The 13907-nt window shown below is 48.2% G+C and overlaps 1 long non-coding RNA gene across 2 annotated transcripts; it reads left to right on the forward strand.

Annotated features, from left to right (window-relative positions):
* The first annotated feature begins 4491 nt into the window (after positions 1–4491).
* LOC144316204 (uncharacterized) lies at positions 4492–9416 on the forward strand. 2 transcript variants are annotated; one of them, XR_013382060.1, is made up of 6 exons: positions 4492–4623; positions 4926–6342; positions 6697–6834; positions 7546–7585; positions 8654–8857; positions 9278–9416. It is a non-coding gene; the product is annotated as an uncharacterized LOC144316204 (long non-coding RNA). The 2 variants fall into 2 exon arrangements; XR_013382059.1 differs by having other exon boundaries at positions 4501–4623; positions 9011–9416.
* Positions 9417–13907: the final 4491 nt, after the last annotated feature.

Below are 13907 nucleotides of genomic sequence, written 5' to 3' on the forward strand. Positions count from 1 at the left end.
TTGGTTCCCTTCGTGGGCTCTGGGGATCCACCCTCCCAATGGTTTCCTGTCCCCCCACACCACAACCAGAAGGAGACCTCCCTTCAGAGGCCTTACACCTTTAACAAAGGTACAGACGAGCTGGTGACCTCCAAGTGCTCCCCACTGTGTGTCCTGTCCCAAATCCCCCATCGGCCACTAGCTTGAAATGAGAACAAAGATACAGAGAAAACAGTATCTTAATAAACTCTCCTGTCACGTGTGTGATTCTTTGGGTTTAGTTTTAATGAGGAGGAATCGATAGGATCCACATTTTATTTCACACCAGCTTTCTTGTTTCATCTCTTTACTAAGTTGGCTGCTTGGACTTTTAGCTAGTAAATCATCGATCAAGTTCTTTTTGTTTGTTTGTTTAGTTTTTTTATCGATCAAGTTCTTAATGGCCACATAGTAAGGAGCCAGCATTGGGCTTCTGATATACACTTAACAAACAAAAAGCAAAACGAAACATAGGCCTTGTCCTCAAGGAGCTTATAGCTCTAAAGGAGACGTGCTAAATGCATTTACTAAAAATATGGACCATATACAAGTAAGTTCAATAATCATAGCGTGTGCGGAAAGCAAAATGATTTAGAAATGGAAAAAAGAAGGGTGGGTGTAGACTGTGTTCATTCCTGTTGCTGCCATACAGATGACCACACGTTTAATGGCTTATGACAACCCAAGATGGGTCACAAATGGGTCTCACCAGGCTAAAATCAAGGTGTTGGTAGGCCCCCATTCCTTCTGCAGGCTCTAGGGGAGAATCTGTTTATCTTTTTCAGCTTCTAGAGGCTGTCTTTATCCCTGGGCTCATGGCCCCTTCCATGTTCAAAGCCAGCAATGGCGAGCCGTTCTGCACCACCCTGACCCTGATTCTTCTTCACCTCCTCCTTCCACGTGTACGGCCCCTTGTGATTACATGGGGCCCACCTGGATAAGCCAGGTCAGCTGATCAGCAACCGTACTTGCCCTTTGCTATGTAATGCAACATATTCGCAGGTTCTGGGAATTAGAACATGCACATCTTTGGGGGCTGCTCCTCTGCCTACCATAGGGGACTCCCCAGACTCTGTCCCTTGACTTCCAAACCTTCAAACGCTTGGGGACACTGCAATGTGTAGTTCTAGGCTGTTGTAATAGACCCACAAATGCTCTGATACTCTTTCAAGAGGAGCTGAATTCCTCTCCTCTCAATCGAGGGCAAGACACTGACTTGCTTCTAATGAGAATACAGCAGAAGTGATGGTGTGTGACCTCCAGGACTAAATCCTAAAAGACAGGTGGCTTCATCTTGCTGTCTCGGATGCTCTGTCTGGGTGAAGCTCGCTGCCATGTAGTGATGACATCTGAGTGATCCTATGGAAAGGGCTAAAGGCAAGGCACTGAAGCCACCCACCGAGAGCCACGTGAAGCATCATCTGGCAGCCCTACGAGAGCCTTCAGGTGACAGCAGCCCCCGCTGAAATTTTGACTGCAACCTTCTGAAAATCCTAGGAGCCAGAACCACCCAGCTAGGCTCCTTCCAAACTCCTGACCCACAGGAACTGTGGGATGATAAATGCTTGTTTTAAGTTGCTAGGTTTTGAGGTCATTTGTTACGCAGCAATAGATAAGGTATGTGCATACTTCCTGTTTGTTTTTTTTTTTTAAAGACTTCAAAAATTGAGCCACAAGATATGTGGTTATATGCAGAGATGTACACTTTGATGAATTTTGGTATAGGTATACATCACTGAGATTATTCTAGAACATTTCCAGCACCTCTTTCCCACCCACACCTACTCTGCTCCCCGGTTACTGCTATTCTAATCTCTATCCTGATGCATTATTTTGCCTGTTTTTGAACTTGGTGGAATCACATATATATTTTTGGGTCTCATTTCTCTTGCTCAAAATTACGTCTGTGTAAATTCATGCATATAGTTGCGTGCATAGCAATTGTTTATTTTGTAATTGCTGTGTAGTTTCCATTTTGTGAATACACCATAATTTATTCATTCTCCCACTGGTGGCCGAGATGATTCTTTAAACAGGCTAAGTAAAAGCAATGTCCCCTGTTGCCCTCTGTGCATTTTGCCCTGTCCTTAAACACCTTCCCTGATCCCTGGTGCCCTGCAGGTCACTTTACATCCTCCTTTCTCCCTCAGCAAGAAATATTTGCTTTATTAGACTGTGGAAAACCCCAAGTCTTAGTTTAAGCCCTGATGTCTCACCAAAGCTCAGATCTGTCTGTCCAGGCCCTGGTCATCATGTCAAACTCAGTACAGCCAAAACCAGACTCCCCATCTCTGCACCCAGATCCCTTCTCTGCCTGACTTCCCAACAGGCGTCCTTATCCTTGCTCAGTCCCGGCAGCCGGGGCCCAGGAGGATCTCTAGACAAGGGCCGGATCTCGCTCCCCTCCAGGCTTTCCTTCAATCCCTCTGTCTGCCTATCTACCTAGCACGCTGCCTCGACATCCCAGGGGGAAATCTCATGTGCCTTCGAGCTCAGAGCCCCTGCCCCGAGAAGGCAGGCCCATGGCCTCTTCTCCTAAAGCCCCTTCGGCTTAGGATTTCTGAGAGTATGGGCAAAGTACTGAGTACAGGCTGAGAGTAGAATGTTCTTTCCTCTTTACCCTGCTCTCTATCACTTCCTCCATGATCTATGTTTGATGGCACTCAGGACCTTTTCTGGAAGAGCTGAGGATGACAGAAGAGTATGGGTTGCTTCAAGGCAGAGACCACACAGCATTGGTTTGTTATCCACAACCCCTGCCTCCTGACGGATGTGTGGATGTGTGGCTAGCATTCCCAGGTTCTGACATGGGTACCACTTAGTCGTTCAAGTTTTACACTTTCTCTCTCTCCCATCCTCCCATAGCAAGTGAGTACCAATTCCCAAGCAATCTTTATAACACTTCCCGTGTCCATTCCCCAATCCTCTAATTCCCACATATATGCTAACCCAGGCTCTTAGCATCTGGATCCTAAACCACCTACAGTACCTTCTGACCCACTCCCCTTGACTCCAGTAGTTTCTTCCAATCTGGAATTCATTTTGTACACACCACTTCCAGCTACTCGGTCCTTAACCACTGCTTTCGACTCCAACTGTTCCTTGCTGAAAAACCTCCCATACCCATTGCTCATGGGATAATGTCAAAATCCAAACTCCGTTCAAGACCTTGCGTTTCTGAGCTAATCTTAGATGTTTGAAGTTTTTCCCCCTTTTTCCAACATCTACACGTTGGTAAATGTACACTCCAGGGTCCCACGTGTGCCCTGCACATCCCCACACCCTTGTCTTTGCTCACCCATCCTCCCATCTCCACAAAGCCCCCATCGTCCCAGCTGGACTGCTCTCTCCTCCCACACAGCTCCTCCAGGACTCGTGACCAGGCTGCTCAGCCATTCAGAGACATTTCCCACCTCCTTACTAAGTCAGCCTGTGTGTGTCTTCCCTTCCCACGCAGCCTGTCAGTTTCTAGAGCCAACGCTTACATTGTCTTCATCCTCAGCATGGAGTTCGGAGCCCTGCATGTGGTAGGTTCTTAGGAGGTGTTTTGGTTTTTTTTTTTTTTAAGATTTTATTTATTCATGAGAGACACAGAGAGAGAGGCAGAGACACAGGCAGAGGGAGAAGCAGGCTCCCTGCAGAGAACCCGATGTAGGACTCGATCCCAGAACCCCGGGATCACGACCTAAGTCAAAGGCAGGTGCTCAGCCGCTGAGCCACCCAGGCGCCCAGGAAGTGTTTGTTGCCTAAACTTTTGCTGCAGACGCTGAGCTGGCTCTCTTACCCCCTGCCCCCTTCCAGGACTTGCAGCCTTGGCACCATGCCCCAGGGGTCCCCCTGTGCCGGGGGTGGAGGGGGAATCTCCTCCCACAGGGGTCCCTCCAAGACCCAGCAGGCTCAGGGGAGGGGCTGAGAAAATCCTTCGGACAATGCAGACTTCCATCCCAGATCCTGTCTGGAAATCTGCTTATGTGACTGTGTCCTGGGTGCAGATTGGCTCACGGGATGAGGAAAGTTCCCTCGTGAGACCTGATTTGGGGGCCGAATTCCTCTCACTGCATGTTTAAACCTAAGCAGGACTAAAGCAAGGTCATCAGGAAACAGGGCTGCTGGGACCAGCTGAGGCTGGTCCTGGGGGCCAATGATCAGCCCTGAGGCCCGGCGGCCTTGGCCTCTGCGTCCGCGTCCTCTGACTCTCCCAAGCTCCCTGTGCCCCAGCTCCACGTCATCCAGTGCAGAGGCAGCAGAAGGACAACCGTGCGAGCTGAGGGGACACGCTTGCCTGGCTGTCAAACAGCTGTCACGTCTGCCCTTGGGAATGGACCGTCCGGGAGCCGAAGCCCATCATTCCTGCTGACGCCGCAGGCGGGCCGGCTTTGCTGTAAGCCTGCCCCTTCTCCGCAGGTCTCAATGTCACCTCACCCAGAGTGTCATCGCACTTGGTCTCCTCTCCCAACGATGCTACCCTGTCCTGTGTACTGAGCCTCTCGGGGGGCATCTCCCCAACCGGGCTCCCCCTCTGCGCCGCAGGTGCCAGGTGATCACACCGAGGTGGATCTCCAACTCCGCTTGCCCAGGAGTCTTTCCCTGGGAGTTGGGAATTTGGTGAGACTGCCCTGGCCCCCAGAACTGAGGGCTACTGACTGGGGGGCTGGAGACAGAGCTGCCACCACCGGCCAAAGAGGCAGCAAAGGCTGGTTTGTAGAAAAAAATGGGACGCCTGGGAGGCTCAGGGGTTGAGCGCCTGCCTTCGGCTCAGGGCGTGAGCCCAGTCCCGGGATCGAGTCCCGTATCGAGCTCCTGCAAGGAGCCTGCTTCTCCCTTTGCTATGTCTCTGCCTCTCTCTGTATATCATTCTCGTGAATGAATAAATAAAATCTTTTTTTTTTTTTTAAACCAATTTGCAGAGAAAGAAGAAAGAAGCAGAGAAGCTGAGAGAAGTGGAGAGCTGCGTGGTTCCCGAGGAGGGCGCCAGAGCCACTTTCTAGGCCCGGGCCCTGCTGGCTCCTGCCTTAGCTTTGTGACAGTCCCCAGACTCTGGGCCTGTGGTGCCCCATTGCTGTCAGAGTAGAGCAGCTCCCCATTAGTGTTGAATCAGGCTCCCCAATGTTAGAAGGAATCAGAGATCATCCGAGCCAGTCTCTTCCACTTACTGAGGGGACTCTCAGGCCCAGAGGGGTGCAGCGAGGGCGCCCCCCCTTGAACATACAGTCAGTGTGTAACCAAGCCAGGAGCAGACCCCAGCTGTCCGACCTCGGCCCAGTTCCCCTTGCTCCCTTTGTGGCTCTCTGGGACCCCCTCCACTCCCAAGGGTGACAGGATGAGGAAGGAGGAGCACAGCTCTCGGGGTCCACTGGACCTGGGTAGGAATCAGTGGTGTGGCCGCAGGTCAGTCACTTCCCTCCTCTCTGAGACTCTGGGATGGAGCAATGAAAATGCTAATTAATAGGGGGTATGGTGGGAGGGAAATGAGAGTATATGTAAAGGAGTTAATTTTTTTTAAGATTTTATTTATTCATGAGAGACACACACAGAGTGAGGCAGAGACACAGGCAGAGGCAGAAGCAGGCTCCATGCAGGGAGCCCGATGTGGGACTCGATCCTGGGACTCCAGGATCACGCCCTGGGCTGAAGGCAGATTCTGAACCACTGAGCCACCCAGGTGCCCCTGAGGAGGGAGTTACTTTTTAAAATGAAAACTCATGATGATGACGACAGTGAGGTCAGAATTGCTTCTCCTCAGTTAAAAGGCGTTCGGTTCTGTACGGACTCCAGGGGCAGCCAGACCTGCAACGAGAGGAATGTGGATCTCCGTTCATTTAACAAACAAATGACCTATAGCTGTCTTGAGCGGAGACAGGATGTGTATATTAGGAAATCAAACAGCAGGAAAATATAAGACCGGTATGGGATGGGGACAAGCTCTTCCAGAGCACAGAACAGGCCACCCCATTGTAACACAGCCTCTCAGCCCTGTAACCTCAGTATCTGGTTCCCACAGAGTGAGGTCGATGGGCTCACCCAATCCACCCACAGATTACAGGTGCCACAGCCCCAGGCCCTGATCTGACAGAGACACATGTGGCTGAGTCACAATGAGGCAATGAGGTGGTCAGGCTGGCCTGGGAGGAGGCTGTGTCATCCATTCCCATCCCCCCATGGAGCCTGGCACAATCCTGATTCCCGCATCCCTTTTCCTAGGTCATTCTCCTGGGCCGCAGGCCACAGCTGGTCCTGAAGGTGGACAAGGCCGTGGACAAGGCTGGCCTCAGGCCTCGACCACCATGGATGGGAGCCCAGACCAATCTCTCTCAGGCTCAACAGGTCTGTCTATACCCATTTCCATGCCAATAGACTATCCACCTGCTTTCCTAAGTGGTCTACCCTGACCGGCTCCAGAGGCTCCTGGCCACCGGCCTCCCTGCACCCCCTTCAGTATTTCTTTCTTTAAAAAAAAAAGATTATTTATTTATTTATTCATAAGAGGCACAGAGAGAGAGGCAGAGACACAGGCAGAGGGAGAAGCAGGTTCCTTGTGGGGAACCCGATGTGGGACTTGATCCCAAGACCCCAGGATCACACCCTAATCCGAAGGCAGACACTTAACCACTGAGCCACCCAGGCATCCCACCCTCTTCAGTATTTCAGGTGATTTTTCCTCCTCTATGTGTGATCAAGGTGACTCTTTGCTACTTCTATGTTAAAACAAACACAACAAAGCAAGTTCCGTCTTCAGAATGGAGATGGAAGAATGACTGGAAGCCTGACCCTGATCCCAGCAGTAGAAGACGGAAGGCGGGAAGTGTGCCCTTGCAGGTGATGGAGCAATGTTTAGTGGTGGTTCTGCTCGTGTGACACTTCAACATGAATATCAGCTTTTTAAAGTGGTGACCAAGAAAGTTTTGGTTTGGTTTCATTTTTTATGGTGATGAATTTGTGGGGAGATGAGCACCTCCGCTGTGAGTCTATTTAGCATGACGCTCCTGAGGAGCAATCTGGTGACACGTATCAAATGGCTTAAAAGACAGGAAAAAATTATGAATGGATGCCAAGACTTAGCTCATGGACACACATCACAGAGTCATTTATAAGATATATTTAAAATGGGAAACAATGGAAATGGACACCAATTGGTTAAATTATGGCGCACCCATAAAGTGGAATGTGCTACTGACATTAAGAAGAAGAAGAATAATATTGTTGAAATATATTCAATACCATCAAGAGATGTTAATGATATGATGGCAAATGAAAAACAGCATATTATGAAACAGTATTAGTATAATCTCATTTTTGGTAAAAGCGTGTGTGGGGCTGTGTGTGTGTGGGTACACACATGTGTTTAGAGGTGTGCATGAACTGAAAAGCCTTAGAAGGGACATAAGAATAACAGCACAGAATCATTCTCTGAACAGAAGGATTATGACAACTTTTTCTGTCATTCTTTGTGCTTACCTATGATTTCTAGTTGTTTCCACAATGAACTTGTATTATTTGTATAATAAAAAATAACTTTTTTTTTTTAAGGAAGAGGGGGCTGGCCCAAGAAGGACTCTCTAGAAAGGAGGTAAAGTCAATCGAGACCGCCTAAAATCTCTTCTGATGGAAAGTACCTTAGACCCTTCTATTCCTTCTATTTCCTAGGAGTGACTAGGGAAGTCACGCCACAGGACCTTTGCACTTACACATGTTCACTCCCACTTCCTCAACTATCCACATGCCCAGCTTCCTCACCTCAAAATTACCTTCTCAGGGACACTTTCCTTGTTATTCCTTATAAAAAACAATATCCCCAGCCTCAGCATTCCTTATGGTCCATACTCTGCTTTATTTTTCTCTCCAGCACACTTATCCCCAACTTATATCATATATATCCTACTTGTTTGTTGTCTTCTACTAGGGTATGATCTCCTTGAGAACAGAGTTTTGTTTTGCTCCAACTCACATGTGCTCTATCTCTAATAAACAAATGGATAGAATAGTGGAGTCTTGGGCTATATCCCAGACCTACCGAATTAGGGTCTGCATCTGCACAAGATTTCCCAGGTGACTCCACACCCACTGCCTTCTGAGAAGCAGTGCTCTGTGCTTTGCTATTAGGTGTATGGAAAATATGGGGCCTGGGTCTGGCCAAGGGGCTGCTTATAGTCTGGGTTAGTCTAGTTTTGGGTTTTGTACCCCTGGGGGTTGTTCCCCTGCCCGCTACTCCCCGACCCAGGAGCAGTTCAGTATCTGCTGTTGCAATCTTGGGGAGGTGCTGAAAAGGGTCTGGTGCAGATAGCAAAGCATTTGGTTTCTCTCTTCAGCTACCCCCTAGACCCCTGGGGGAGAGCCAGGGTTTCATGTGGATTAGTGAACCCTCAGCACCAGCCTCTGCCCAGGAGCCAGTCCCATTGTGGACAGGGTTGCTTCTCTTTCTTGGAGGAAACCGCCCAGTTAAGGAAAAGGAGACTTGTGCCTTTCAAACACATGTGACAGAGCCCATTGCCATAGGAGATGGGGCCCTGAGCCAAGACTAGAAGCTCTTCAGACTTGACTCTTAGGCCAGGGAGATGGTCGAAACAAAAACAAAACCTACTTTCAATTAAATTGTTAATGCCTGGGAGCCCACCCTGACTCTCATTTCTATCACTAGGAGCCACCTTCAGCTAGACATTCACTCAACAGTAGGCCTGAAATAAAACCAGAAATCCTCACTCCTAGCCTTGCCCCGGCACATTGAAAACAGAAATATGCATAAAAAGCCGTCTGCAGAAGTCGACTATTGGAAACGCACCAGCAGAGGGCGCGAGAGCCCCACCAGTCCCTGCCCACTGACCTCTCCAGGAGAAGCTGCAAGGTCTCTGGAAAGGAAATCAGACAAGATGGGCTGGTGTGGGGGGTGGGGGGTGGGGGGTGAGGGGTGTATCCAGACCCTAGGCCTCACCCTGGATTCATCTTTGTAATTTGGTGGGACCCCAAGATGACTGACTCCTCTGATTTGTGCCTACAGGAAAGCCAGGGAACCCACGTAAGGAATCAATTCCAAAAGGCCTCCTCAAAATCCAGTGTTTGAAACTCATAAGAAGTGACATCCATCCATCCCTTTATTTATTTACCCAGCACTTTGTTGAGCACCTGCAGTGACCCAGGCATGGGGCTAGACCACACATTTTCCCAGAAAGTGGTGCTGTAACAATAGTTAGATTTGAGACTAGCCCTCAAAAGCCTTTTAAGTCTTTAGAGAAAATAGAATTAGTGAGACTATTTTCTGTTCTAGAGTAGAGAAAAGGAATGGAGGAAGGACACTATGGAAGAGAAGAATTGGAGAGATGAGCAGGAATAAGAGGACCTTGGGGAAGAAGTAAAGTTGGGTTTCAACCCCTGCTCAGTGATAAAATATTAAACCTTAAAAAGTTTGTCTCTGGCATCCTCCCATTTCCTTTTCTAGACCCTGACTTGGGTCTAGACCCTCATCTCCCCCAGAGCCCCAGGACTGCACGGGGCTCGCCCAGAACCCCTCTCTGCAGCACGTCCGAGGCTGGCCCGTCCATCGTGGCTGCCATGCTCCAGAGTTTTCTATTCTGCACTCCTGCCCACTCTCCCTCACCTGCGGCTGCCCTTCTCAGCTCAGTGCCTGTGGGACAGCAACCCATTAAACTAATGTACCCCATGTGTCAGGCTGGCCCTCTCAGGGATGTGCGCATCTTCTAAAGAGCACCCAATTCATCTTTCATTGATAAGTTCCCAGACAGTGGGCTGGAGGGTCAGGACAATTTCAGGCTGTTTATTCAGGGGTGGTATTTTGGAGAGCCAGGCCTGCCACCACGGGGTTCCCACATGATCCCTTAGAGGAGCTGGGAGGAGGGACCTCTGGGGGTGAGAGGCTGGTACAGAAAGGTCAAGAAAGGCAAGTCAAGGATTCACAGGTCAGGGATAAGTATCTCTGAGCGGTTTTGAGTGTGTGTGAAGTGACTTTATGTGTGATTCTGTGTGCTTGGATGAGGCCAGAGGGAGAAGGTCAGTTCGCAGGGAAGGATGGGCCACAGGGCTGGATGCAGGAAAACTGCTGAGGCAGGAGAAAGGGCCTCAGGAGGTCTTGTCATGGCATCTACAGGCCTGCTGGCCCAGGGCCACCACCCGGGAAGCCCTCCTTGCCCGGGCTCTGCAGCATCAGGCGCCCACAGCTCAGAACAGGACAGGACAGGGGGCTGTGCCCACTGCCCATACGCAGCTCCCTGCTGCTGGGGAGGGCCACTGAGCAGGCCCGGTCTCGGCTGTGCGGGGAACTCAGGTGGAGGGCTGCGGCTTTCCTAGAGAGCCTGCAGGCGGGGGTAAGTGAGACTCAAGGGGCCCTGGGGGACAGTTGTGACAAGGCCATTGCACAGGCCACAGAGCGGGCGGGACCGTGGCACTTCACACTAAACTCGGCCTTTATGTTGAATCTTGGGCGTCATGCACGTTGTTTCCCCACCTTACCTCCCTCCGAGGCCTGCCAGGGGGTCCCAGGTGAGAAGCTCACCTGCTTGTTATTTCTCTGCAAGGGCCCTGTGGCTGTGCAGCAGGTGGGGCGAGGAGGGAGGAAACCAATTTGTTCACCAGGCGTTGGTGGGATAACAGGACAGTCTAGGCACCTGTGCACGTGGCATTTAAAGCTGCGGTTGCTCTGCCCCATTCACTATACCTTTGCTAATGCCGCTCCCATCTCAGGGAATGTGCCCCAGCCCAATCCCTCCAAGTCCCAGCCATCCATGGTGACAGAGGGCAAACCAGCAGTTCCCTTTAGGGAGAGAATAACAGGGAAGAGGCTCAGGGGAGGGTTCTAGAGTGCTGGCAGTTCCCCCATTTATTGATCTGGGTGGCGTGATATGGGTGTGTGGTGTGATAGGGGTGTGTGCTGGGCATAAAAAAAGTATTCCTCAAACTGCAAATGTAAGATTGTGCAGCTGCTTTGGAAAATAGTTTGTCAGTTCCTCAAAATTTAACATGGGGTTAGTACATGGCCCAGAAATTCCACTCCTAGGTACCCCACCCCAAGGAATTGAAAACATGCCCAGACAAAAACGTGCACACGAATGTTCATAGCAGCATTATTCATAATGGTTAAAAGAGGAAAACAACCCAAATACCCATCACCTGGTGATGAGTGGATAAACAAGGTGTGGTCTCTCTGTGCAATGGAATATTATTCACTCATAAAAAGAGACGAAGTACTGCCCCACGCTACAATGTGGATGAACCTGGAAAACAGTGAGAGTAACCAGCCACAAAACAGGCTACACATTGTATGATTTCATGTATATGAAAAGTCCAGAAGAGGCAAATCTTACAGAAAGAGAAAATAGATTAGTGATTGGCGAGGGCTGAGAGAGGGAAAAATGGATATGGGATTTCTTTAGAGAGGTGATGGAAGTGTTCTGGAATCAGACAATGGCAGTGGTTGTCCGGCTCTGTGATTATAAATGATCAAATTGTATGTTTTAATGGGATGAATTTTACAATATGTATACCTTAATACTAATTTTTAAAATTTACTATAATGGCAGCCCGGGTGGCTCAGCGGTTTAGCACTGCCTTCAGCCCAGGGCGTGATCCTGGAGACCCTGGATCTTGGAGACATCGGGCTCCCTGCATGGAGCCTGCTTCTCCCTCTGCCTGGGTCTCTGCCTCTCTCTCTCTCTCTCTGTGGGTCTCTCATGAATAAATAAAATCTTAAAAAAATAAAATAAAATTTACTATAAAAGGGAAAGTGCCACTACTATGTTGCTGTTCTGCCTCCTGATTAAAAAAAAAAAAAAAAAAATCCCAGCCACTGTCCCAGCCAAAATGCTGCCTTCTCTATGAAGGCATTTCTCTGAGCTCCTTGGCATTCACTGCCAACACCCTCCTTCCTACTTATTGCTTTTGGATCCTGGCCACTCAGAGTGTGGCCCATGGACCAAGCATCACTGCATCATTTAGGAGCTAGTTAGACCTCGGCCCCCCAGGCCTACTGACTCAGACTCTGCGTTTTGATGAGGTACCCAGGTAATTTGTACGCATATTAAAGTTTGAGAAGCCCTCTCCCCCAACACACACACCTGCTGCCAACAAAAGAGATGTTAAGGGGATCCCTGGGTGGCGCAGCGGTTTAGCGCCTGCCTTTGGCCCGGGGCGCGATCCTGGAGACCAGGGATCAAGTCCCACATCGGGGTCCCTGCATGGAGCCTGCTTCTCCCTCTGCCTGTGTCTCTGCCTCTCTCTCTCTCTCTGTGACTATCATAAATAAATAAATTTAAAAAAAAAAGATGTTAAGCTCCTCAAGACTGTCTTTGTTTATCTCTACCGAGTCTATGATCATAAATATTTGTTGATTCAGAGGTCAAACATGTTCATCCCCAAAGAATGCTGAGCGGCCTTCCAACTACAGCTAATACCTGCTCTGACTTAAGACTTTAAGACTTTAAGACCAGGATCAACTAAAATTTGAGGTAATAGGTAAACTCCTGACATTCAGAGTGAGATCTCCAAATACCATTTCCCACTAAAAGCAATCAGGGCTCTTCAGACAAACGGCTGATTCTAGATCTGGGCAGAAAGTGTGCAAGAGGCTTACACAAAATGTAGGAGACTTCTTGGGTCATGTCTAAGAATTCAGGAACCAGGTGGAAGAGCCTCCCACTGGCCAAAATGTGGTCACGTGAGCATCAATGACAATGCCAACTACAATGAATCGAAACACACCAAATGTATCAAAAGCCACAAATTAATAGTAATATTCAAAGCAAAACAAAACTTTTTTTTCACTGTTGCAGGATGCTAGGAAAGCAACTCATTATTTTGAAAATGGTAGAGGAAGAAAATCAGGCAATTATCCTGGGTATCAAATAATAGATAATAGCGTTAGCCATCATTTCTCCTTCACTTATAGGCTAGAGTCTTCTATGAAGGAGAAATGATGGAATCAGATATCACTATTTTGAAATATTTAATGAACCAAAAGATTCAGGCATTGGTTGTCTGTAGCATCTAGTATCACGGGAAGTGACAACAGGACGTCATGTGCCTCCTGTTGGAAGAACAGAGCACCACTGAAACCAAAGCTGAACCTGATTATGCTCTAAATCCTGTACCAATTTACAGGAAAAATAGGAACAGAGGGCTTGTTAAATGACACCATAGGGAGATCATCAGATCTAGATTGTGGACACGTCTACAGGATAAACAACCCTGTGTCTTCAACAAACAAACTACAAGGGGAAAAAAAAGACATTACCTATAGATTAAAACAGACTAAAAGTTACATCAACCAATTTCCACATGTGAACCTCACTTGGACCTTGTTTCAAACTATTTTTTAAATGTTTATTATTGAAGTATAGTAAATCTACGATGTTATATTCGTTTCAGGTGTACAACATAGTGCCTCGAGAATTCTCTTAGTGCTCATCACCAGTGTTGTCACCATCTGTCACCATACATCATTATTACAACATTATTAACTACATTCCCCATGATGTATCTTTTCATCTCTGTGGCTTATTTATTTTATAACTGGAGGTTTGTACCTCTTAATCCTCTTCCCTTATTTTGCCCACCCCTGTCCCCTCTGGCAACTACCACTTTGTTTTCTGTATTTCAAGACTCTATTTATGTTTATTTGTTTTGATTTTTAGATCCCACAAATAAGTGGAATCACATGGTATTTGTTTCCCTGTCTGACTTACTCCGCTTAGCATACTATTCTCTAGGCCTATCCAGATTGTCACAAATGGCAAGGTGTCACTCTTTTTTATGGCTGAATAATATCCAAACTATTTTTTAAATCCATTCATGACAATCTCAAGATATCAGGGAAATTTGAACAGTAGGAATTATTGTTAATTTGGCTTGATGTATAATAGAATTGTGCTGTTGAAACAAAAAGAATT

Source organism: Canis aureus, chromosome 6 (assembly GCF_053574225.1).
Source record: "Canis aureus isolate CA01 chromosome 6, VMU_Caureus_v.1.0, whole genome shotgun sequence".
NCBI classification, from domain to species: domain Eukaryota; kingdom Metazoa; phylum Chordata; class Mammalia; order Carnivora; family Canidae; genus Canis; species Canis aureus.